The sequence below is a fragment of the Pseudorca crassidens genome, chromosome 14 (genome assembly GCF_039906515.1).
Source record: "Pseudorca crassidens isolate mPseCra1 chromosome 14, mPseCra1.hap1, whole genome shotgun sequence".
Classification (NCBI taxonomy): domain Eukaryota; kingdom Metazoa; phylum Chordata; class Mammalia; order Artiodactyla; family Delphinidae; genus Pseudorca; species Pseudorca crassidens.
This window is the reverse complement of record NC_090309.1, coordinates 73,287,841-73,312,390: the sequence shown is the minus strand read 5'-3', so window position 1 is coordinate 73,312,390 and position 24,550 is coordinate 73,287,841. Positions and strand designations below refer to the sequence as shown.

The following is a 24,550-nucleotide window of genomic DNA, read 5'->3' as shown; positions in this document are numbered from 1 at the left end:
CTGGAAAGATGAGTGTAGGTAGAGTGCATCTAAGGGATTGAGACTGGACCCCGGTTAGAAAAGATAGAGTGGAATATTGAACGACAAAGTCAAGAAGAGGGTAGGACAGCCAGATGGCATGACCATGAGGGAAAGGGTGGGACTGCTTGTGAGGTAGGGTCTGGAAATGTTACTGTGGACAAGGTTGATTCCTATGGCCTTAGTCTTCACTCTAGAGGGTTCTTTTCAAGAGCCAGATTTAGCCCAGTGGTTGAAAGTAGTGTTCAGTGATAAGGTTGAGGATGTAGAGGTCTTTTGTTTTACTATGTAAAAGGGGTTTCCAGAGGTCCCTGTGGAAAAGGTTGGAAGGAAGGGCGGCAGTTGGGGAACACATGCAGTGACTGAGACAGCAAAGAGAACACTGTGGGCATGAAGACAAGAGAAAAGGTAGTCACAATGGTTTATGTTTTGAATAAAGCCCAAGGGTGACAGGGATGGGAGCCACAGGTAGAAGTAACTAGCAAGATTCCTGAATTGACCTGTGGTGTAATGATCGTCTCTGGAGCCTGATCCACTGTGTCTTTGTAATCTAAAGGGAATATTAGTGGAAAACTTAACTCTGGGTGGTATAACCTAAAGCAGTTAGGCTTTAAATAACGAAAGCCAGTGGGGCTCACATTTCTTAAGCATTCTCTGATGTCTGCACAGTCCCACTGTTTGGAGTTAGCTTTGAGGTAGAATGGGAAGATACAGTACTACCATTAATTTAGGAAAGTCCACAATTTGTCACGTCCTACTGCCAAGGACCCAGGAATGAATGATAGCCATCATATTGGGTGCTTCTTTATCATAGAGGTATCTTCTGCTGGAAATCCTGTTTCCTCCTGCTGTTCCATTTTACCTGAAACTGGGTACTGAGGCCACTGCTGCTGGGGTGACTTCAGCAACTCTGATGAGTGAGTCAGTAGCTTAGGTCTCTTGCCTCCTTGAATTACCAATGCAAAGCTCAATTTACTGCATACCTCCTTTGGGGATCAGAACCTTTTTAAAGCTAGTAACTAATTACTGCTTATCAACTTTATATTTGTTTACTTACTTAACCTTTATTCTTTAATTTCAGTTTTTAAAATCTGTGGTAGGGACAAGAATGGGAATTAGAATTTCTTGAACAACGAAAGCACCTGTTATAAGAATCTTTGTATGCTTATAGGGAAACAATGATGTGTCACAGTATCTAAAATCTAATGTTTTCAGTAGAACAAATGTCTCTTTTCTCCTACTTTAGATCTAATGAGATGTAACTGGAACCGACTCTGATGATAAAAATCAAGGACCATCAGGCAAGATCAGGCAGTAAGAATTTTTGCTTCCAAATGAAGACACCGACATTTAGAACTTCTACTTATTCTAAGGTATTCGAGGTACAGTTTTACTTTAATTTGACTCCTTGGCAGTCATTTTATAATGCTGATTTCTATCTATATAGATTTCATAAGTTTAAAAGTTTTTATGTTAGAATGGTTAGCTTTTGGGGAAGAGGCCACCCCCCCTGACACACACGTTCCTCCAAATCTGAGAAGAGATTCAGATTTTAAAGGGAGGTCATCCTTATAATTAGGAAAGCATGTCAATTATAAGAAATAGAATGGACTTCCCTGGTGGCACAGTGGTTAAGAATCCACCTGCCAGTGCAGGGGACATGGGTTCGAGCCCTGGTCCAGGAAGATCCCACATGCCGCAGAGCAACTAAGCCCGTGAGCCACAACTACTGAGCCTGCATTTTAGAGCCCGCCAGCCACAGCTATGAGCCCGCGTGCCACAGCTACTGAAGCCCACGTGCCTAGAGCCCATGCTCCGCAACAAGAGAAGCCACTGCAATGAGAAGCCCGCGCGCCACAACTAGAGAAAGCTGTGCACAGCAAGAACCAAAGCAGCCAAAACTAAATAAAGTAAATAAATTTATTAAAAAAAAAGAAGAAACACAAATGTAAGAAAATATATCAAAATGTTCATTAAAAATAAAGAAATACACTGAGTGCAGATTAACAGTATAGAAGAACTGGAATAAATAAATGTCAATTTAATAATTATTTTATTTATGTCATGACCCTCTGAGATGAGCAATTGAATTCAGCACTCTAACCAACTGTGCTTACATGATACAAGAGATCTTAGTGATTGTCCTTTAGTTTGATCTGGAAACCTCTCTTTCCTGTTTTCCTAAACTTACTGTTAAGAGTTTTCTATTCACCAAGAAATGTCACTTATACTCCCTGTAGACTGTTTCTATAGGACCTTGGGGATCTGACGGGTTAGTTTCACTTAGATCAGAAAAACCAGACGTGTAATTAAAGAGTCAAATGATACTTCCAAATCATTGGGTGGCTGTCCACTTTAAAGACTACATAAGACAATTGAAAACAATCAAAGGAAACATAGTATCAACAGAAAACATAGTGGTCTCTATTTTTCTAAAATACATATAAATTTCAAAGAGGGTACAGTTAGTTTGTTGTTTATTTAAAAACAAAATAATTTCGTGTTAATTGTATTTTTCCAAATAGGCAGAAAGTATGGAAAGATAATTATTTTTAGGGACAGTCAGAGTTGGTTGGTTCTCTGTATACATTATAGAGGTTTGTAAATTAATTTTGCTAGATTATAGAGAAGATGAAAATCTGAGAAAAATGTATCACTTATTACTTGGATTTTAAATTTCATTTTATTCTGTTTCGGAAGAAGAATATGTAAAACAGTAAATTCTAAAATATAAGAATCCATATTGAAAAACCTAAGACTGCTTCAGTTAAAATAAATGGATTACTTTCTAGAAGGCGGTGGTATAATTGAGCAGTTTTTGCCAAAGAAAAGTTACCTCGAGTCAAATAGCAGATGAAAAAGAGGTTGTTTTGATGAGAAGTTTTAAGACTTCTCTGGCAGCTAGCAGGTATACTGTACTTTTCAAAAATTTTTTGGTGTCAGTTTGAATCAAATGGTAATGATATTAAATATATAATTTGACTTATTACCAGAATCATTTTCCTTTTTAAAAAATTTGGATGTACTTTATTTTTTGGCTGTGTCAGGTCTTAGTTGCGGCACACGGGATCTTTTGTTGCAGCGTGCAGGCTCTTAGTTGTGGTGCGTGGGCTCCAGAGCTCGTGGGCTCTGTAGTTGCGGCACACGGGCTCTCTAGTTGTGGCATGCAGGCTTAGTTGCCCCATGGCATGTGGGATCTTAGTTCCCTGGCATCCCCTGCAGTGTAAGACGGATTCTTAGCCACTAGACCACTAGGGAAGCCCCTCCCTTATTTTTTAAAGCTATCTTTCCTTCTTACTTTCATTTAACAACATTAGTTGAATGTTCAGGCTTTGCGAAGAATAAGTCTAAATATGTGGAAGGATATAAATTATTCTATAACTTCATTATGAATGAAGTTGAAGACATCTTTCACTCAGAATGTTTACTCTGGGTCTAGGGAGGCTAAATACTCTCATCTGAAAACCATTTAAAAGCAATTTTGAGGACTTCCCTGGTAGCACAGTGGTTAAGAATCTGTCTGCCAATGCAGGGGACACGGGTTTGAGCCCTGGTGCAGGAAGATCCCACATGCCGCAGAGCAGCTAAGCCCTTGCACCACAACTACTGAAGTCCGCGCACCTAGAGCCCGTGCTCCGCAACAAGAGGAGCCACTGCAATGAGAAGCCCACGCACCACAAAGAGTAGCCCCCGCTTGCCGCAACTAGAGAAAGCTCATGCGCAGCAATGAAGACCCAATGAAGCCAAAAATAAAATAATTAAAAAGAAAAAAAAGCAATTATGAAATGAGCACATAAAAATCATAGTTTAGTATTCCTTTCTAAGTAATATAGTTAAGTTCTGTATTCAGATGTCAACAAAAAGAGAGTAGGAAATTCTGATCAATTGAATTTGGTGACTAATTGGTTGTGGTTGTCACCCATCTATGGTTCTACTTGTGAAAGTGCCATATAACCAAATTAGGTTGCTTAAATCCTTAAATTAGGGATTTCTATTCATCAATTTCTTATATTGCCCCGCGCATTTGCAAACTAATATTTGTCATTTTCCGTTTCAAAAATGAAGTAAAAATTTCACAAACTTGTGCTCAGAAGTTTTATATAATACATTTTGACAATATTTTCTTTCCTTCTTTTTTTTTTTTTGCTGTACGCGGGCCTCTCACTGTTGTGGCCTCTCCCGTTGTGGAGCACAGGCTCCAGACACGCAGCCTCGGCGGCCATGGCTCACGGGCCCAGCCGCTTCGCGGCACGTGGGATCTTCCCGGACCGGGGCACGAACCCGCGTCCCCTGCATCGGCAGGCGGACTCTCAACCACTGCGCCACCAGGGAAGCCCTCTTTTTTTTTTTTTGACAATATTTTCTTAAAATTTTTTTGAGAAGATTTTAAGATTTTGAGATAGTGGGATTTTGTTTTTTTGGGAAGGGGGATTAAAACAAAACAAAATTAGTACGAGTTACGGCCCTAGAACATTTGTAAGGTGATGTCTTGGATTATAGTTTACATTAAGTTAAAACAGTACCTTTTAAAAATATTTTGTTTGGACTCACAAAAACATTTGAAAACATTTCAACAAGGTATAATTGAGGCAATAGGTATTCCCTTGCCACCATGATTTTCTCTATGGTGTGATGGAAAGAGCACAAGCTTTGGCTCTTCTACTTTCATGCTACCCTGAGGAATTGAATTAATATTTGTCTTAGTTTCCTTTTCTTTAATAGTTACTTTTTAGACTTTTGATGAAAAATGAAAAAAGTGTATAAAATTATATAAAATGATGCTTTTCAGTGTTAGATTAATGCACATTATTGCTAAAGATAGAGAAGACCACACTACTGAAGTATCATTCACAGTTATCCTTCTTCTAGCAAAAAACAGGTCAACTCACACTACTACTGAGAAGCTTGTCAAACCAGTTTCAAACTTAACGACAAATATTATGCTTGGAGAGAAAGTAAAATGAGCTTTTGGCAAAAATCCCTTATCAAAGGCATACCATCTGGAAAAGCAATTACTGTCATGTGCATGCTAGCAGAATTTTTTGTTTTTCAGTTGGATGAAAGCACTGATGTGCTGAGGACATACCAGCACTTCATAGAGATGTGTTACTGTTTAATCACTGAGAAATCCACACTAACAGAAGAGTTTTTTTGTTGATATTTTGTTTTATTGTTGTTGTTGTTGGTGGTGGTGGTTGGTTAGTTTTTTAAAGCCATTGTTGTCTGGAAAAGTTTCATTGGCTCCTCTGATCAAAACCCAACAACTTTAGCTGTAGGAGAGGGTGCACTTGGTCTGTGAATAAAAGAAATTGCACCAAGATATAAATTTATATCCTGCTTTTTTCCAGAGGAAAAAGTTTGGCATTTAGTAATGTGATTTCTGGTTGTGATTTAATGTTGAAAAAAACCAGTAAAAATTGTGGATGTAAGCAATTTTTGGCCACTAACACCGTGTCTTTTTAGGATTTTGGGAAGAAATGGTCAGCAAATATAGGATCCTGCTTTTCCACAGCGATGTATGCTAGCTGTGTAGGGTGACAGGGCTTTACATGTTTGTTAATTTGCTTTTTAGTAAAATAAGAAGAATGTTTCTTTACCACTGATAATGCCATTTCTATGATTTCAAGGAGGCATAAACTTACATCTACTTTTTCAAATAGTCAGAACTTATAACTTCATATTCACAGTATCATGAGTTTCAATGTTAAGGATGAGGTATAAGAATTTTATAAAAGTCTGAATTATGATGCAAAATAATTCTTATCTAAGAGTTTGACCATTTCCCCACACTTGATGATTTTATTGGGTTATCAAAGAAAAAACAACCAGTGAATTTTTATTGTACATGTTTAAAAACCACATCTAAATTTTGAAATAGAACATGAAGAAATACTTTCCAGAGCCAAAATGCCGGCAGAGAATATATTAGGAATCTTGTTGCTCCAGTCTCTCAAATTGAAGCATTTAACATCCAGTTTTGAGTGGGATATGCTCTTTTTTGGACATTGAATGGAATGCTGAAAGTAGACTTGAGAAGGAAATATTTCTATAATTTCTGGGTCCATGTTCAATCATAATATCCAGAATGTATTCAATATAACACAGTTGATTTATAATTAAGAATTAGGCATTTTTAGTTTAGTAGAAATAAAGAATAAGAAAGGAGCTAGTTGAAATGGAAAGCAGCTTATGGTTAAAGCTGGTTCCAGAGCTGGGGCCTTGAACACCTTGCAAGGAAGCTATCATAGGGGGTGGCAAAACAACGAAGGTGCTTAATTGAATGGGCTCTGTCTGGCCAAAGATGAGACAATTTGAGCATTAGTAAGTATAACTACAATATATAATCAATCACATCCAATATGTTTAAACTGATGAGTTCATGATGATACTTTAAAGAACTCATTCATTTTCTTTGGAGTATGCTAAGAAACCAACTATACCTGAATGTGACCAGTAGTTGAGGAGAGGAAGTTTCTTTTCTCAGGTGTATTCTAGTTAGTAGTATTCTATTTACAGTTAAGGGGTGATAAATAGAACATTACCATTTCATAATGAATTCCAGGACGTAAGCAAAGATCATCAGTGGCTGCTAACATCACAGGAGGGGGGACAGTCGGACATTAGGTTTCTCTTAATGAAAGTTCACGATCCTTTCTGTGAAGTATCGTTGCCAAAAAAATTGAATTTGAATCTAAATCTGATCAAGCCTGTAGCTCCAATTACCAATTTACAGGAAACATAGAAGACAGGGAAACAAGGGAAATGATACCATGGAGATGCAGTCAGCAGAATCTAGACTATGGGGAAGTCTTTGGGACACACAACTTGGTTTTTTTTTAAACAAATAAATTGTGAGGAACAAAACAAGAGAAAAGAAGGAAGAAAACTGAAATTAATAGCAATGTTTGGACTTTATTTGGGTCCAGATTTTAATAAATAAATATTTATAAAATAATCAGGGAAATTTGAACACTGGATATTTTATATTAAGAAATTATTGTTAATTTTTAGGTGTGATAGATAACAGCATGTAGTTATATTGAAGAAGAGTCATCTTTTAGAGATACATAGTGAAATGTTGATGGATGCAAGGATTTGTCTGGGATCTGCTTTATTATCAGGAATAGAGGGAAGGCTGTGGCTGGGGATGAATCAAGCTTGGCCATGAGTTGATCTTTGTTTAAGCTAGGCACTTGTGGTGTTGGAGGGTGGGGTGGTGGTGGTGTAATTCTTGATATTATTCTCTAAGCTTTTTTGAAAATTTCCATAAGAAAAAGGTCCAGAAATTTACATTTTCTCTTTCTTGGCTTATAAGAATACAATTGAACTATGTGTATTTAGCAACCTGCCGAATTTTTATTTCTAATAATTTCTTGAGTCTTTTGGGATATATATATACAAAACCATATTGTACACAAATGACAGTTTTACTATATAGTGCTTACTGTTTACCAGGCTCTATTTTAAGCACCTATGCGTATTAACCCATTAGGTCCTTGTAAGGAAGAGCTCCAGTGAAATAGACATTAACTTGCCCAACGTTGTGTAGCTGGTATGTGGCAGAGCTGGGATTTGAATCCAGGCATTCTAGCCCTAGAGTCTGTGCTTCTCTGTTTGTTTGTTTGTTTTTGCGGTAAGCGGGCCTCTCACTGCTGTGGCCTCTCCCGTTGTGGAGCACAGGCTCCGGACACGCAGGCCCAGCGGCCATGGCTCACGGGCCCAGCCGCTCTGCGGCATATGGGGTCTTCCCGGACCAGGGCACGAACCCGTGTCCCCTGCATCGGCAGGCGGACTCTCAACCACTGAGCCACCAGGGAAGCCCGCTTCTGTGGTTTTTATATCTCCTTATAAGCTTTATTTTTAACCCCTTCACTCTAATCCTTGTACCCTTTATTTCTTTTGTTTGTTTTAGTGTACTGGCTAGAATTTAAACTTTTAAATACCAGTTTTCATTTGTAATTTTGATTTTGGAAGTTGTCTTAATATTTAGTGAATCCAGAGTCCAGTCAAATTTACTCCTTTATAAATACAAGGTACTCACCAAGAAACTAAGAATTGACTTAGTATGAAGCTAGAAGCCAAAGAATAAAGTGTATCGCTATTTAAAGTTGCCAAGACATGGAAGCAACCTACATTTCTATCTAGAGAGGAATGGATAAAGAAGGTGTGGTACATATATACATTGGACTACCACTCAGCCATAAAAAAAGAATGAAATAATGCCATTTGCAGCAACAGGGATGCATCTAGAGATTATCACACTAAGTGAAGTAAGTCAGACAAAGACGAATATGATATCACTTATATGTGGAATCTAAAAAAAAAACGATACAAATGAACTTATTTACAAAACAGAAATAGACTCACAGACATAGAAAACAATCTTACGGTTACCAAAGGGGAAAAGTGGGGTGGGGGATAAATTAGGAGTTTGGGATTAACAGATACACACTATTGTATATAAAATATATGTATTTTATATTCAGAATACATATTATATATATATATATATATCTGAATCACTTTGCTGTACCCCTGAAACTAACACAACATTGTAAATCAATTATACTTCAATTAAAAAAAGTAGAATAAAGTGTATAGTAACAGCTTCTAGTTTTTTTTTTCAAAATTAGATTTATCTCCCGATCTGCAAGCAGCCTATTCCTGGTCCGTTTGACTTTGAGTTACTTGTTGATTCCATTGGTCCTATTTGCTGAATTTCTCTGTGACTCTTTGATCTTCTTCCCCCGACACCCCCACACCTGTCATACAATTACTTCTCATTTGACTTTACATGGGTTCCTGAGATAAAATCAGGGGAAGCACTTAGCACACTGTCCAGCACATAACATATATCTAGTAAATATGCCTTTTGGTTTAAGAGAAAGCTACTTCACAGTTTTGTTTTAAAAATTGTTCTTATTTCTTTCATTAATTTTTTAAATGGGGAGAGGCGAATATGGCGCAGTTACTTTAAGAAGCCCGAGGCCTGGGACGTGGGGGAAAAACTGATGATAATGTGCTGTGGTGGTTTAATGAGTATCTTTGTGTTCTCTGTAAGGCACTTGCTTATAATAGTCTCTCAGTTTGAGAAAGATTACCGAGAGAGTTGGATGCCAAAATAATACTTCTCTACTAGGGAGTGAGGTAGGAACAATTTAGGGGAAAATGTAACTTGTCCCAACTCCATGGGATATTTACATTTCTCTTTGGCCAGCAGCAAAATACATTATGATGTTGTAAGATAGCTAAGCTTCATGAAAGGAGGCATATACGCCTCAGTAAGGAGGACAATTTTTGGTTTCACCCTCAAGAGAAAGAGATTGTTCATAATTACAGATAACCTTTTCCTGAAGTTTGTGGAAGGTGACCATCTGAAAACTCGGTGTAGCTAGTTGAAAGCTGTGCTATTTTTCTGTCCTTCACTGCCTTGCTCCCTCCATCCCATGTGCTTGTTATTTTGTATAGCAATAATCTGAAACAACCTTTTAACGTATCTTTAATGGTATTTTTGGAAATTATATGAAACTATTTGGAAACTGAAGGTTGTAGAGGCACAAGAATTTCTTCCATTTTCTAAATGACAGAATATAATTATTCAGTATAATTATTGAATGGCACAACTATTGAAATTGAATAACCAGTTACTTGACTGTTTTGCTTTTATGGACTAGTTTATTGGTAAGAAATAAAACATATTTTTTGAAGAATAAAATAAATGTGTGTGGTGGAAACTCACTCTTCTATCCGATCCTGAAAGCTTTGAGTGGAAAGATGAAATACTCTCCAAACTACACCTGGATGCTATGGAAACCAAAAGGTGATATGCAAGATTAAGCACAGTTGAGAGGTGCTCAGTTTAACATCTGTCATCAGTTAGTTGGTAAAGGCCTTGAACCATTTATTGTTCTGAAGATGATCTTAAATGAGGAGGCATAGCTAAAGTGGTCAGTTACAGAGTATGGGATCAGTGAATTTAAGAGAAAAGAAAGCTGATAGGAGAAAACAAAAATGTAATAATAATAATAATAATAGCTAATATTTAGTGTTTACTATGCAGCAGGCAATGTGATAGATACTTAAATATATATTTTCAGATACTATCCCAGTAACCCTGTGAAGTGTAAACTGTTATTACATATATACGTATGCAAATAAAAAACTCTGCATAGCAAAATAAAACACCAAAAAAAATTTTTTTTGTAGGAGGAAAATGAATCTTAATAAGGTGTACTTTGAAATTAACTCACAGGAGAGCCAGGATTCTTCCATCTCTTCATCTTGGAGTGAAACCAAAAGCTTGAGTTCAGAAACTGATTTTTAATCAGAATTGAAAAGGAAAGCGAATTCTAGTTTAAACAAGCTGCAAAAGCGTGGATTTGGGAAAACCAGGGATTTAGGGATTTTGCTAGTTCAGTATAATTTTATGATATGATAGGGCTCCTGAAAAGTTATTGTAGTCACTAATTATTAGTTGGAGTGTAGTGTCTCATACAAGAAAAGTCATAGCTCTATCATGCTAGTCAAATCACATTTTACTGTTTTAAGGAGGGATGCCTTATTGGTTTTGAAATGGTGTTTGATATGGAGTGACTTTCAAGTATTTTTATCACTTTAACCACCTATTTCAATTAAAAATGAACATGGAAATGAATTTAAATAGCTATTAATATTTTCGAGAATTTTTGGACATTGCTTAGAATTAGAAATTCCTTATATTATTAAAAAACACTCTGCCTATGACAGGTCTAGCAGTGTAAACTAAAATTAGGTTAGGTGTAAGATTGAGAACGTCTGACCTTACTCTTCATATATGGATGCGTTTCCTGCTAGTAAAAATTGAAAGCCTGAAGTATAGTGTAAGACCTGTATTGCTTGTAACGTGGTTTATTTAGTTACTTATAAAGCTTCCATTTAAATTTCGGATTAAGTATACTTTTCCAGTTGACTGTGCAACATTAAAAAAAAAAAAATTAGGTTAAGCCAGGAGGAAAACGTCAGTAAACTCCAGAAAAGCTAAAACTAGACATGTCCAATCTCTCACTATAACAGAAGTTTAAAATGTGCTACTCCAACCACTTGGAAAAATCAAACAGAAAATGTTCTTAAATCATATTGAATCAACCAGGAGATCAAGTATACAATAACTGATTATATAGCAAACTAAATACAGACTTAGGCAAAGACTGATATTGACCTTAGAAAATTGATTTTTGAAAAAGAAATGTACTCAACCTCAGATTTTAGTAAAACAACAAATAAAACCAACAAAATTAGTGCCTGGGAGAAAGGGAGGATATAAATAAGATAAAAGCAGAAACAGATGAACTGAAAAACAAACTGTAGAATTAAAAAAAATCTAAGAGCTACTTCTTAAGGTTAAAAAACAAAGTAAATATCTGACTGATTTTATCAAGGAAAAGATAGAAAACCAAAGTAAGGAAGAATAAACAGGACATAAAAGCAGAAAAGAGATTTTTAGAATTATAAGAGAGTTCTATTTAGTAACCATAAGCCAATTTATTTGAAATCTCTCTGAAATGAATTAAATGCCCAAACTACTTTAAGAAGAAGAAAATCTGGGCAACCCAGAAAACTATGGAAGAAAAGTTCGAGTAATTTTCTCAAAAAATTGGTTCTGGGGCCAGATTGTTTTGCCAGTGAGTCTTTTCTAGCTTTCAAGGAATATATAATTCCTATGGTGAGAAATAGTTCTGGAGATTATAAAAAGATGGAAATATGCCCAATTAATGTTATGAATATCTTCACAATGGTTACTTCATGGGAGTGAGATTCTTTCAGGGGATTAGTTTTTTAGTTTCTACTGTAAGCACAGATTTTTTTTGAAATTAAGACAATTGAGGAAAAAAAAAAAGCAAATCCAGAAGTTAAAACCTTAGACAAAGATGTCTTTTTTTTTTTTTTTTGCGGTACACGGGCTTCTTGCTGTTGTGGCCTCTCCCGTTGCAGAGCACAGGCTCCGGACGCGCAGGCTCAGCGGCCATGGCTCACGGGCCCAGCCGCTCCGCGGCATGTGGGATCTTCCCGCACCGGGGCACGAACCCGCGTGCCCTGCATCGGCAGGTGGACTCTCAACCACTGCGCCACCTGGGAAGCCCCAAAGATGTCTTTTATATCTATTAATATATTTACTAGTGTTACTAGTACTCCTCATTCCTTTGTGTAGATGCACATTTTGATCTGATATTCATGTAGATCCAAATTTTGATCTGATATTCTTTTCCTTCTGCCTAAAGAACATTTCTTTAAAAAGGTGTGCAGGGGCTTCCCTGGTGGCGCAGTGGCTGAGAGTCCGTCTGCCGATGCAGGGAACGCGGGTTCGTGCCCCGGTCCGGGAGGATATCACATGCCTTGGAGGGGCTGGGCCCGTGAGCCATGGCCGCTGAGCCTGCGTGTCCGGAGCCTGTGCTCCGCAACGGGAGAGGCCACAGCAGTGAGAGGCCCGCGTACCGCAAAAAAAAAAAAAAAAAAAAAAAAAAAAAGTTGCATGCCTTATAATGGATTTTTCTCAGCCTTTGTCTAAAAACATTTCCATAGTCATTTGGAAGTATATTTTAACTGGATATAGAATTATTTATTTATTTATTTATTTATGCTGAGTTGGGTCTTTGTTGCTGCACATGGGCTTTCTCTAGTTGCAGTGAGCGGGGGCCACTCTTCATTGTGGTGCATGGGTTTCTCATTGCGGTGGCTTCTCTTGTTGCGGAGCAGGGGCTCCAGCGGTGCGGGCTGCAGTAGTTGTGGCTCTCGGGCTCTAGAGCGCAGGCTCAGCAGTTGTGGAGCACGGGCTTAGTTGCTCTGTGGCATGTGGGATCTTCCTGGAACAGGGCTTGAACCCGTGTCCCCTGCATTGGCAGGTGGATTCCTGTCCACTGCGCCACCAGGGAAACCCTGGATACAGAATTTTAAGTTGACTTTTTTTCTTCCAGTACTTAGCAGTGTCACTACACTGACTTCTCATTTGCATAGTTTCCAATGAGAAGTCTTTTTCTGTACATAATGAGTCTTTTTCCTTACCTCTGTCAACTTTTAACATTTTTTCTTAATCAGTGGTTTTCAACAGTTTGATTATGATATTTCTAAGTGTGGTTTTCTTTGTTTATCTTTCCTGTATTCTGTTGAGCCTCTTTGTTCTGTGGGTTTATGGCTTGAAAAACATTTGCCTATTATTTCTCTACATATTTTTTCCTATCACCTTCTTCCCTCTAGCTTTTAGACCCCAATTACATGTATATTAGTTTGATGTATTGCTACAAATTATTGGTGTTCCCCTTCTTTTCCTTTCTCCCTCCCTCCCTCGTTCCTTCCTTCCTCCCTTTCTCCCTTTCTGTTTTTTCTTTTTGTGCTTCATTTTGGATATTTTCTATTGTGTGTTTTCAGATTAATTGTCCAATCTGCTATTAATCCCATCCAGTGTATTTTTCATTTCAGATCTTGTGTTTTTTATTTCTAGAAATTTCATTTGGGCTTGAAAAAAATCTTGCCCTTCTCACCTAAACATCGCCATGTCTTTCTCTGCCTTCTTGAGCATGTTGAGCATATATATAGTCGTTCTTTTAATAACTTTGTCCGCTTAGTTCCGTCTATCTGTTAGTTCTGTGTCTGTTTTTATTGATCTGTTAGTCTCTTGGTTGTAGGTCATATTTTCCTTTTAGTTTATATGCCTTGTAAATTTTCATTGGATGTCATTGTGAATTTTATGTTGCCGGGTGTTGGATTTTGTTGTATTCCTTTAAGTAATGTTGGTCTAAATTTGGCATGCAGTTAAACTTTTTGAAATCACTTTGATGTTTTTTTGCGATTCACTTTGTTTTGAGGAAGCTTTGGTAGGGTGGGTCCTGGGTATCCTTATTTCCTTGAGCTAATTTAGAGTTGCTACTCTTTGAGGACTTTACTTAATGTTTCATGTATTATTAAAACCGTGTAACTCAGACTGGGACTTGAACACATGCAGCAGGGATTTGAATGCATGCGGCCAGGACTTAAACCAGGCCAAAACTCTGTTTGGGACTCCAACCCACGGTCTTTTAATTAGAGTCACTCACCTGGTATCTGGACTTACTGAGACTCACGTTCCTTATGTCTTAGCGCTGAAGGAATTCCGCGAGAGGCAAAGTGATAGGCAAGAAGTAGATTTATTAATATAGGACGCTTGTAAGAGATGCAAGCAGGCAGGCAAGGGAGCTCTGCCCTGAGGATTAAGTGGGCTACAATTTTATAGTCAAAGGAAAGGGGGAGGGGAAAAGACTGCCTTCTTCGAGTAGACATGGGGCTTACATCACTAGTTCCTTCTTCGTATCATTCAGGAGAGTGTCTCACCCTATGAGGTCAAACTAGGATTATCATAGCACTTATTCAAGTCAGTAGAAGGGTGGTGACATTTTTCTTCCACCTAATGGCCTGGGGCATATCTTGTGCTTTTATTTATGGCTTTATAGTTAAGCAAGGCTGCTTCATTCCACGACGTTCCAATAGCTTTCTTGAACGATCATTAACTTAACAGTGGTCTCCCAAAGTTTCCTAGGTTTCCCTCTCTATCTATAGTCCCTTAGTGGGACTTCTACAACTACCTGTATAACTATCCTATTCTATCCCTATCATTATGAGGTCTTTTCACTCTACTTGGTGGGAATACAAATTATCTCTACCCTTGTATGAGTTTTGGGACTTCTTTGACCTATTTGTTTTTCATTGGTCCTTTCCCCAACGTTAGGTAGTTTCCTCTCGCAGATGACCTGTCAAAGACTTGAGGGGAGACCTCTACAGATTTCCAGAGCTCTGTGTCTGCAGGTCCCTTCTCTCTGGTACGCTTTAACCAGATTCTGGCTGCTTTGGCTTCCCTGAACATTGTCAGTCTGTCTCAACTCTCTGAGACTGCCAGGCTCTGTTGAAGTCCTCCCTCTCTACCCTGCATCCTGGAAACTGCTTCAGGGGTGTAAAGTGAGGCAGTTGGAGGTCTCACCTAATTTTTTTCCCCTTTTCTCAGGGATCCCACTCCTGCTTTGACTGTTGTCCAATAGCTGAAAGCTGTTGTTTATTTTATCCAGTTTGGTTGTATAACCAGAAGGATTAATCAGATCCCTGTTACTCCATCATGGCTGTTTGTAGAAGTACTCGATTATCTTTCCCTTCTTTTCTGTGGGTTAAGATGTGGACCTAAATAAAAGAAGCCAGGAAATCATTTGGCTTGTTCTCAGTGTTTCAGGTGTTAGGCTTAACTGTAACTGAGGCAGAGGAGTCCCTAGTTGCCTATGGTCCAAACCCTTTGATAATAATAAACAGGCAATTTTGGTACATCCCTTCTCACTTTCATTCTCTGGAACCTACTGCAGTGGTAGGGTGGTTGATCAAGAATTATGGTATTCTGAATCTTGGTTAGGTACTACATAGTTTTAATAAGTTCTTAATACTCTTATTTTCAACTGAATTAAGACCTATTTTTACTTACTTTTTCTCAGCTATTTCAATTTGCTATTACCTTTAATTTTATCAGGGTTTTTTTGGCTATGTTATTTGCTAGTAAGTTATCTATCTGGTTGTCATTTTTCACTGGGTTGTATTTACTTCATCATGTGTTTTTCTGCATCACAGTAACCTTTAGGATCTTGGAAGGGTTTGATCTTTATTCATTATTATCTTTAGTTTTGTTCCTGCTTCTCTGTTCTTGCTTTCCTTTACCCAGAAATGAATGAGCAAATAAGTGACTGAATAGACATAGACAAATATATTCACACATATATACACACAGTGCATTTTCTCAATTCTAAGACTATTAATTGTGATATATACTATTGATTGAATATACTTTAAAGAAAGAAGAAACATTAAATTTATTTTTCACATCCTTCTTAGAAATTAATTGACAGAAGCATACATTTATCCATACAGTTTCTATACCATCTTCTTTGGAATCGTAATGCAAGAGTGTATCTAATCCTTTTTCATACTGACATACTGATTTTCCTCACCTGTTGCTGCTTTTCTATACATTATGATTGTCAGTATAGTTTTGAGTCATATGGGAAATGTTTGGAATTTAACTGCTTTTCTTTGTTGGCTAAATTCATGGTTTCAGTTTTTCTATAAACTGTGAATTAAATAACTTCTTTTTTGAGTCAGCTGGAAACTTTTGACAGATATCCAGCCCTTGGGTAATAGTACTTTGTAAAATGTAAATTGGTCACACCAGTGTCTCCCAGCTCTGCTAATTCTGTGATCTATTTTGAGGGACTGGGTAATTTCTACTGCCTTTAATTGCTCTTGCTTGTCTCGCAACAGACAATTTTTGCATCACAATAGCTTTTTATTTCAGTGCTTTCTGAAAACATTTTCAAGCGACAGTTAGGCTTTCAGATTTAACTTAAAATTCAAAGGCTTGTGAGTTTATCTGTGCAGTAAATTCAGCTGTGGTGATATTTGGATAAACAGATACCTTCTATGGGAAGGTATTTCCCATAGGTTTACACATGGGCAAGCAGTTACATACATCACAACTTACTCTTTTGCTTAACTACTGGTACCTTTTTTGGACATTAATTCTGATACTTCTCCTAGTTTCAGAAACCTAAAAATATTATTTTAAGAAAAGCATTTTTAGAATTGAGAAAATATGATTTAGGAATTCAGTATACAATAGCAAGCATAAAGTCTATCAAGTGATAGAATTATTTCATTAATTTTTGAGGTGATCAGGTAGCAGTTAGAAAAATTAGTGTTGAACCTGTCTGTATGCAAATGTATGGTTAACTTTTTAAAAACTGGAAAACTAGTGAAACTATGCAAATAGTAACCCAAAATAAGAAGACTCAAAAATTGACTAAAAAATTAAGTACATCTATATGAAAAAACCAGCACAAAATTAAAAAGAAAAATAACAAAATGGAAAATATTTACAAATTTGACCTTAAATCCTATCTAAAATAACTATGAATATTTTAAAAATATTTACAACACTAAGATTCCAGTAAGTACATTGATAAAGTCGTGTCCATTAGGTCAAAATAGAGTTTACATAGAGTAAACAAACGTAAGGAAAAGAGTTCAACCTCCTGGGTAATTAACTGAAACAATAGTGAATAACCTTTTTGTACTTATTGAATAACTGTAATAAATTAGGGAATGAAGTACTCATGCATTGTTTTGGAATTGGTACAGCTGGCCTCCATTAGTACCTTTTTGTACTTATTGAATAACTGTAATAAAGTAGGGAATGAAGTACTCATGCATTGTTTTGGAATTGGTACAGCTGGCCTCCATGGTTTTCTGATGAGAAATTCCCCTGTAGGTAATGCATTGTTTTTCTCTGGCTGCTTACAGGATTTTTTTCTTTGTGTTTAGTTTGAGAAACTTTATTATAATGTGTGTATGTTTGGATTTCTTTGGGTTTAACCTGTTTGCAGTTTGCTCAGCTTCTTGAATTTGTTAGTTTATGATTTTCACCAAATTTGAAAAACTGTCATCCATTATTTCTTCAAATAAGTTTTCAGCCCACATTTTCTCTCCTCTTCTTCTGGGATTTTGATGATGTGAATGTTAGATCTTATGTAATTGTTCCACAGGTCCCTGAGGCTCCGTTATTTTTTTCAATCTATTTCTTTTTCTCTTTTTCAGACTGGATGATTTCTATTGATCGATCTTTAAGTTCACTTTCTTTAAGATCGACTCTTCCTTCTGTTATCGACATTCTGCTGTTCAGACCATCCGTTGAATTTAATTTTGGCTATTGTATTTTTCAGTTCTAAAATTTCCATTGATTCTTCTCTATGTCTTCTGTTTCTTTGCTGTGACTTTCTGTTTTCCCATTTGTTTCAGTAGTGTTTGTAATTGCATTTTGGTTCATTTTACTGATAGCTGCTTTAAAATCCTCGTTAGATAATTCAGACATGTTTGTCATCTCAGTACTGGTGTCTGTTAATTGTCTTTTCTCATTTAAGTTGAGATCTTTTTGTATATTGCTTTATTTTTTCATGCATATAGTTATAAAAACAAGTTACGAGAATAAGAACAAAGAGGAAATAGAACTAATCTAGCTGTATAAACTCAATTTCTTTCTCTATAAAGTAGAAATAATAATATCTACTTCACAGATTTTTTATAAACACTACATGAGAACACATACATAAAATATCCTTCTCAGTCCCTGGCATATAACAATGCTCAGAAAATACTAGTTAACTTTGCTTTTCTTTTTTCTGATTATAGTATTTTGAAATCATTACTGTCAACTACTTGGCATTTTAAGGGAAGAGGTTCTTTAAAAGAAGTCTTAACCTTCCTTTCCTAACTAGTTCTCTAAATTGTAATTACTTAATACAAAGATCAGCGTCTTCCACATTACTGTCTTAGCTTTTTTGTTGGGGGATGTACCTTTTTGTTGTTAAACCTAGATTAGTTTTCTCCTTGTCTAGGTCCTAGGTAATTCATCCACTTTCTTCTGTTCCTTAGAGACTCTTTTCTATCTCCAACACTTATCCAGGGCAGAAGTGGAGTGACGTATTGGCAGCTCCCCCTTACTTGCCAGCATGATAAGTACACTTTCCCTTTTTTGCTTTTAGGATTTTATAGCTAAGCTTTACGGGAAAGGTAGGAGTAAGAGGTAGAGAAGGGGTGCTGGTCATGACAGAAATAAACACAGAGGTGTGACAAAGCTTAGGAAATCCTAATAACTTCTTAAAGTCATTGGTAGTCTCTGACTCTTGCTGAGTTGGTAACTGGATGCCCTATTTCAGGGGTCCCCAACCTCCGGGCTGTGGACTGGTATCAGTCCACAGCCTGTTAGAAACGAGGCCGCACAGCAGGAGGTGAGTGGCAGGGTGGGTTAGTGAGGGAAGCTTCGTCTGCTGCTCCCCGTCACTCGCATTACTGCCTGAACCATCCCCCCCACCATCCGTGGAAAAATTGTCTTCCACGAAACCAGCACCTGGTGCCAAAAAGGTTGGGGACTGCTGCCCTATTGGACTGATGCATCTTGATTTTTTTCTGCTTTCTCCTGAAACCTCTCTGACTTTCATGATGCAGAGTTTTTCCTGAGAAAGTGACATTTAAGCTAAAATTCTGAAAGATGAGTTAGGAGTTACTAGGTGAGAGCGGAAGAATGTGCAGGAAGACAGAACCAGCATATCTGAAGTTCTTGAAGTAACGAAGGAGCATATTGGAGGTACTAAAAGAATGTCAGTACAGAAATAAAAATGGTGTGGTATCGGCAAAGGGATAGATGCATAGATCATTGGAACAGAGTAGACAGTCCAGAAATAGGATCCACAGAAATATCGTCAGTTGATGTTTTTTTTTAAAAGGGTAGAGTTAATATTTTATTGTCACTTATCAGATGGCAGTTAGGTATATAGTGTTTATACTTGACCTTTCCTTTTTGTAAATAAAAAATTACAAGTTTTAAACAGCCAATGGCTGTTTACTGGTCATGTCTTCAGAAAACATGATGAGGTTAATTCATTAATGGTGGCTTCAAGGTTTTCCTTACTGGTGCCAGAAAATTCACCCACTTTCTGTTCCTTTTTAAAAAACTGGAAGGTTGCCATGCATTTGACTTCACACTCTGAAGCAACATCCTGACAGTCATCCACATCTACTTTGAGGAACACCACGTTGGAATACTTTTCAGAGAGAGAATGAAAGAAAGGCTTGATCATTTCGCAAGTCCCACACCATGTGGCTGAGAAGTCGACTACTAGGAGTTTCTCTCCTGCATTGTTCAAGGCCTCCTGAAAAGCATACTTTCTCTTAATCTGCTTCACCATTTTGGCTGCTGGGGTCTGATGAGCGACCTCACGGTGGAAGCAATGAAAATGGATCCAAGGGGCTGGACAGAGTTTTGGCCAGTTGATTTTTGACAAAGTTGCAAAAGCAATTCAGGAGAGAAACAGTGACCTTTTTAGTAAATGGTGTTGGCTTTGCATTCATATGCAAAAAAGAATCTTGATTTATACTTCACACTTTATATAACAATTAATTCAAAATGCATCATAGATCTAAATGTAAACTGTGAAACTGTAAAGTTCTTGGAAGAAGGCATAAGGGAGAATATTTGTGACTTGAGGTTAGGCAAAGAATACTTAGATATGACACCAAAAGCATGATCCACTAAAGGAAAAAAATTGATAAATTGGACTTCATAGAAATTAAAAGCTTTTTGCTCTGTGGAAGACACTGTTAAGAAAATAAAAATACAAGCTACAAAGTGGGAGTAAATGTTTGACTATCACGTATCCAATAAAGGACTTATGTTAAGAATATATAAAGAACTCTCAAAACTCAAGAGTAAAGAAACAAATAGCTAAGTTTAAAAATGGGCAAAAGACATAGACATTCCGTCAAAGAGGATATAAGGTTGATAAATAAATACGTGAAAAGATGTTCAAAATCATCATTTCTTTTAAAAATCATTTTCTTTTAAAATCAAAATCATTTCTTTTAAAAAAAGAAAATTTGGAATTTGCAGAAAAGTTGCAAAGGTAGTACAGGGTGAAATTTGTTAGTCTTTCCTTCTTTTTGATAGCGCTGACACTTTTGAATAGTACGGTCTGGTATTTTGTAGAATATCCCTCAGTTGGGTTTGTCTGATGTTTTTCCGATGATTACACTTGGGCTATAGTGTTTTGGGAAGAATACTACAAGAGGTGAAGGACCCCTTTCTTTACATTATATCGCGGAGTACAGTATCAACGTTATTATCACTGGTGGCGTGGTGGTGTTAACCTTAATGATTTTTTTTTTACACTTTGGAAAACAGTTTGGTACTTTTTTATGGAGTTAAACATACAGTACCATATAACCCAGCAACCACCCTCTGGGTACTTACTCTAGAGGACAAAAACTTAATTTCACATAAAAATCTCTACACAAATGTTCATAGCAGTTCTATTCATAATCACCCCGAACTAGAAACAACCTGATGTTTTTCTGACGGGTAAATAGATAAATGATGGTACATCCGTACAGTAGATTACTATTCAGCAACAAAAAGGAATAAATTATTATTATTATTTTTAATTTATTTATTTTATTTATTTTTGGCTGCATTGGGTCTTAGTTGCTACACGCAGGTTTTCTCTAGTTGCGGTGAGGGGGGGCTCCTCTTCGTTGCAATGCGCGGGTTTCTCATTGTGGTGGCTTCTGTTGTTGCGGAGCACGGGCTCTAGGCATGCAGGCTTCAGTAGTTGTGGCATGCAGGCTCAGTAGTTGTGGCTCACGGGCTCTAGAGCGCAGGCTCAGTAGTTGTGGCGCACGGGCTTAGTTGCTCCGCGGCATGCGGGATCTTCTGGACCAGGGCTCGAACCCATGTCCCCTGCAGTGGCAGGTGGGTTCTTAACCACTGCGCCACCAGGGAAGCCCAGGAATAAATTACTGATTCTTGTGACAACTGGATGAAGTTTCTGTTGGGGTAATGGAACTTTCTGTATTGTGGTTGTGGTGGTGGTTACATGACTCTATATGTATTGCTAAAACTCATAGAACTGTACATGCAAAAAAATTTCTTTTATTGTATGATAGTTTACAAAATGTAATTTTTAAAAAGTGAAGCTAAAGTAAAAAGAAAAAAGAGTACATACCTGGAACACAGAGAACAATGGCAAAAATAGCAAAAATGGTACGACTGAAGAATGGAGAGTAACCACATCATTTAGTCCTTGTAGGACTTAATGGACTTTAAGCAGGGGAATGACCTGATCAAGACATTTTAAAAGAGAGGTTTATGAAGTCTCTTTGATCTTCAGTGTGGAGAATGCATTGATGGGAGATAGATTGAAGATCTAAGAGGAAGAATAGAAAATAAGACATTTCTTGCATCTTTCCCACAAATTTTGGTAAAACCCAATTCCTGAAGTCTATTTTTGGTATTAGGATCTTGTGATGATAAGAATAATTATAATTACAAGCACTCCTTTTGACTTTTTTTAATACAACCTATATTTTTGTACATTATACTCTGCTTTTCATGTGAATAAATGAGACTCAGTTACCAACTAACATGATTTTGCCTAGTTGTGTCTATCCAATATTTTGGATTCAAAAGTGTTACCATCTTAAAAAAAATTACTTATGCAGTTCTTGGTATATTATTATATTTGCTCTTATTTTGTAAAAATGAGTAGAAGATTAAAGAAATTCAGCTGAGAATGATAAGTATGCTTATAAATTGAATATTAGTTAAGACCAAGATGAAAATTACAAATCTTTGGTTTCAGTCAGCGCTTATTGGATTAAAGAACATTAATCCAATATTGTGTGTGAAGTAAGAGAACAGATTTTTAAGAAAATGTGGAAACGTAATTATAATGTTGACAACAGGTTAGGTGAAATTAGGGACATACATGTTTTTGAAAAACTTAATAGTATCCCCCTTTTATCTTTTCACACATTTTAGTTTTCATACAAATTTTCGGGAGTAGAGTATATATAAATATAATGAATTTCCTGCAATGCTAGTGTTGCTATACGAAAATCTATTATGTCAAACTCATGAAATTGCCATTTTTTGAAGGCAAAAATGTTAGAATGTTGGCAGTTTTGTGTGGTTGAACCTAATATTTTTTTCCCAGATTGATTACATTCTTGTCTATAAGTTCTTGATTTAGAGAAGGGTATGTTTTATAGTTAATTTTCTAGGAGGTATATCTTGGTTCTGGTTCTGTACAAAAGTCAAAAAAGATTCATTGATTCGCAAAGAGACAGCAAAAGTGTGAATTAATGTTCTTTTTTTAAACATAAGTTTTACCCACAGAAGTAATTCTCCTTTTTGAAATGCTAAAAAGATTGGTGAAACTAAAGTCCATCTTGAGCATTTCTACAGTCCTGGTTCTTTCCTCTTCTCTCCGTGGTGTCTATTTGGTGTCTATCTTTTCAGATATTTTCAGTCCATTTATATTTATGTACTTACATATATACACTGATTTATATATGTAAGTATACATATATACACACATATTTGTAGGAAATATATAGTATTGTATGGATTATTTTTTGTAAGGGGTATATTTATATATTTTGGCAGTATGATTTTTTCACTCTCCAGCATGTTTAGATCTGTGTTTTGTTGTTGTTATTTTCAGTTTCTGCATTGTGTTTTGTACGATAGCTGTACCAGTTTTATTTGGGCCCTCAGGGTTTTTACTGCAGATTGTTTATAATTTTTTAAAACTACAAACAGTGGAGTCAGGAGTGTCCTGTATGTACTTTCTCATGCACCTGCATGATAGTTCCTTTAAGATAAAAAGAAGTGGAATTGCTGAACCGTATGGTATATGCACTTTAAATGTTTTATAGGGAAATTTTCAAGTAGACAAAATAGAAGAGTGAACTTCTACTCACCTTCAACAGTTATCATCCCATGATCAATCTTGTTTTATCTGTACTCTCACTTTATCCCTTCTCACATTTTTGAAACAAATTGAGACATCGTGTCATTTGATCTGCAAATATTTCATGTGTTTCTGGAAAATATAAGGTCTTTTTTTTTTGGAGAAAAACACTATTATCACACTTGAAAATTAACAATAATTCTTTTTTTAAAATTTTTATTTATTTAATTATTTACTTACTGGCTGTGTTGGATCTTCTTTGCTGCACGTGGGCTTTCTCTAGTTGTAGAGAGTGGGGGCTACTCTTCGATGTGGTGTGCAGGCTTCTCATTGTGGTGGCATCGCTTGTTGTGGAGCAGGGGCTCTAGAGCGCAGGCTCAGTAGTTGTGGCGCACAGGCTTAGTTGCTCAGCAGCATGTGGGATCTTCCCAGACCAGGGCTTGAACCCGTGTCCCCTGCATTGGCAGGCGGATTCTTAACCACTGCGCCACCAGGGAAGCCCAACAATAATTCTTTAGTATCATTAAATATTCAGTCAGTGTTCAAATTTTAAACTGTTTTAATGTCAGAAACATTTTCTTCCATATTTTTTTACTTGTTTGAATTAGGATCCAGATGAAGTTTACAGTTTGATTGGTTGATACACCTTTAAAAAAAAGTCTTTCAAACTATTTTTCCTCTTTTTCTCCCTCCCTCTCTTTCTCCCATCCCTTCTCTCTCTCTTTCACTCCATCTCCCTGATTCCCCTTTCTTTCTCTGTCTCCAGCTTCCTTTCTTCCTCCCTCCCTCCTTCCTCCCATCCTTCCCTCCCTGTCTCTCTTTTTTAAATTTTGCAGTATTGATTGAAGAGACTGGGTGGTTTGCCCTGCACATTTTTTCCATACTCTAGCTCTTGCTTATTGCATCCCATGGCATTGTTTAACTTGTTTTTTGTTCTCTGCATTTTCTGTAAATTTTTAGTTAAGTATGGAGGCTTGATGTGATTCAGGTTTGATTTCTTTTTGTTAAGACTGTTTTATAGAAAGTGTTGTCATTTTCTATAAGGAGGCACATATATAGGGTGATGATACATGCAATTTTTTTTTAAGATTTTTTTTTGATGTGGACCATTTTTAAAGTCTTTATTGAATTTGTTACAATATTGCTTCTGTTTTATGTTTTGGATTTTTGGCCCCGAGGCATGTAGGATCTTA

The 24,550-nt window shown here is 36.8% G+C and overlaps 1 protein-coding gene and 1 pseudogene across 8 annotated transcripts in view; one reads left to right on the top strand and one right to left on the bottom strand.

Moving 5' to 3' along the window:
* The window catches only part of NCOA1 (nuclear receptor coactivator 1), a 254,204-nt gene that overhangs the window by 62,811 nt on the left and 166,843 nt on the right, over positions 1–24,550 (top strand). For 6 of the 8 annotated variants that reach the window (XM_067703565.1, XM_067703560.1, XM_067703563.1 and 3 more), the window contains exon 2: positions 1,265–1,391. The exons of 1 other annotated variant lie outside the window; for it this stretch is intronic. The gene's annotated coding sequence lies outside the window, so the exon portion shown is untranslated. Of the gene's footprint in view, positions 1–1,264; positions 1,401–24,550 lie in introns of all 8 variants that reach the window. One more of the 8 variants, XM_067703562.1, reaches the window with a different exon arrangement.
* On the bottom strand, positions 19,458–19,828 carry LOC137205706 (thioredoxin pseudogene; annotated as a pseudogene).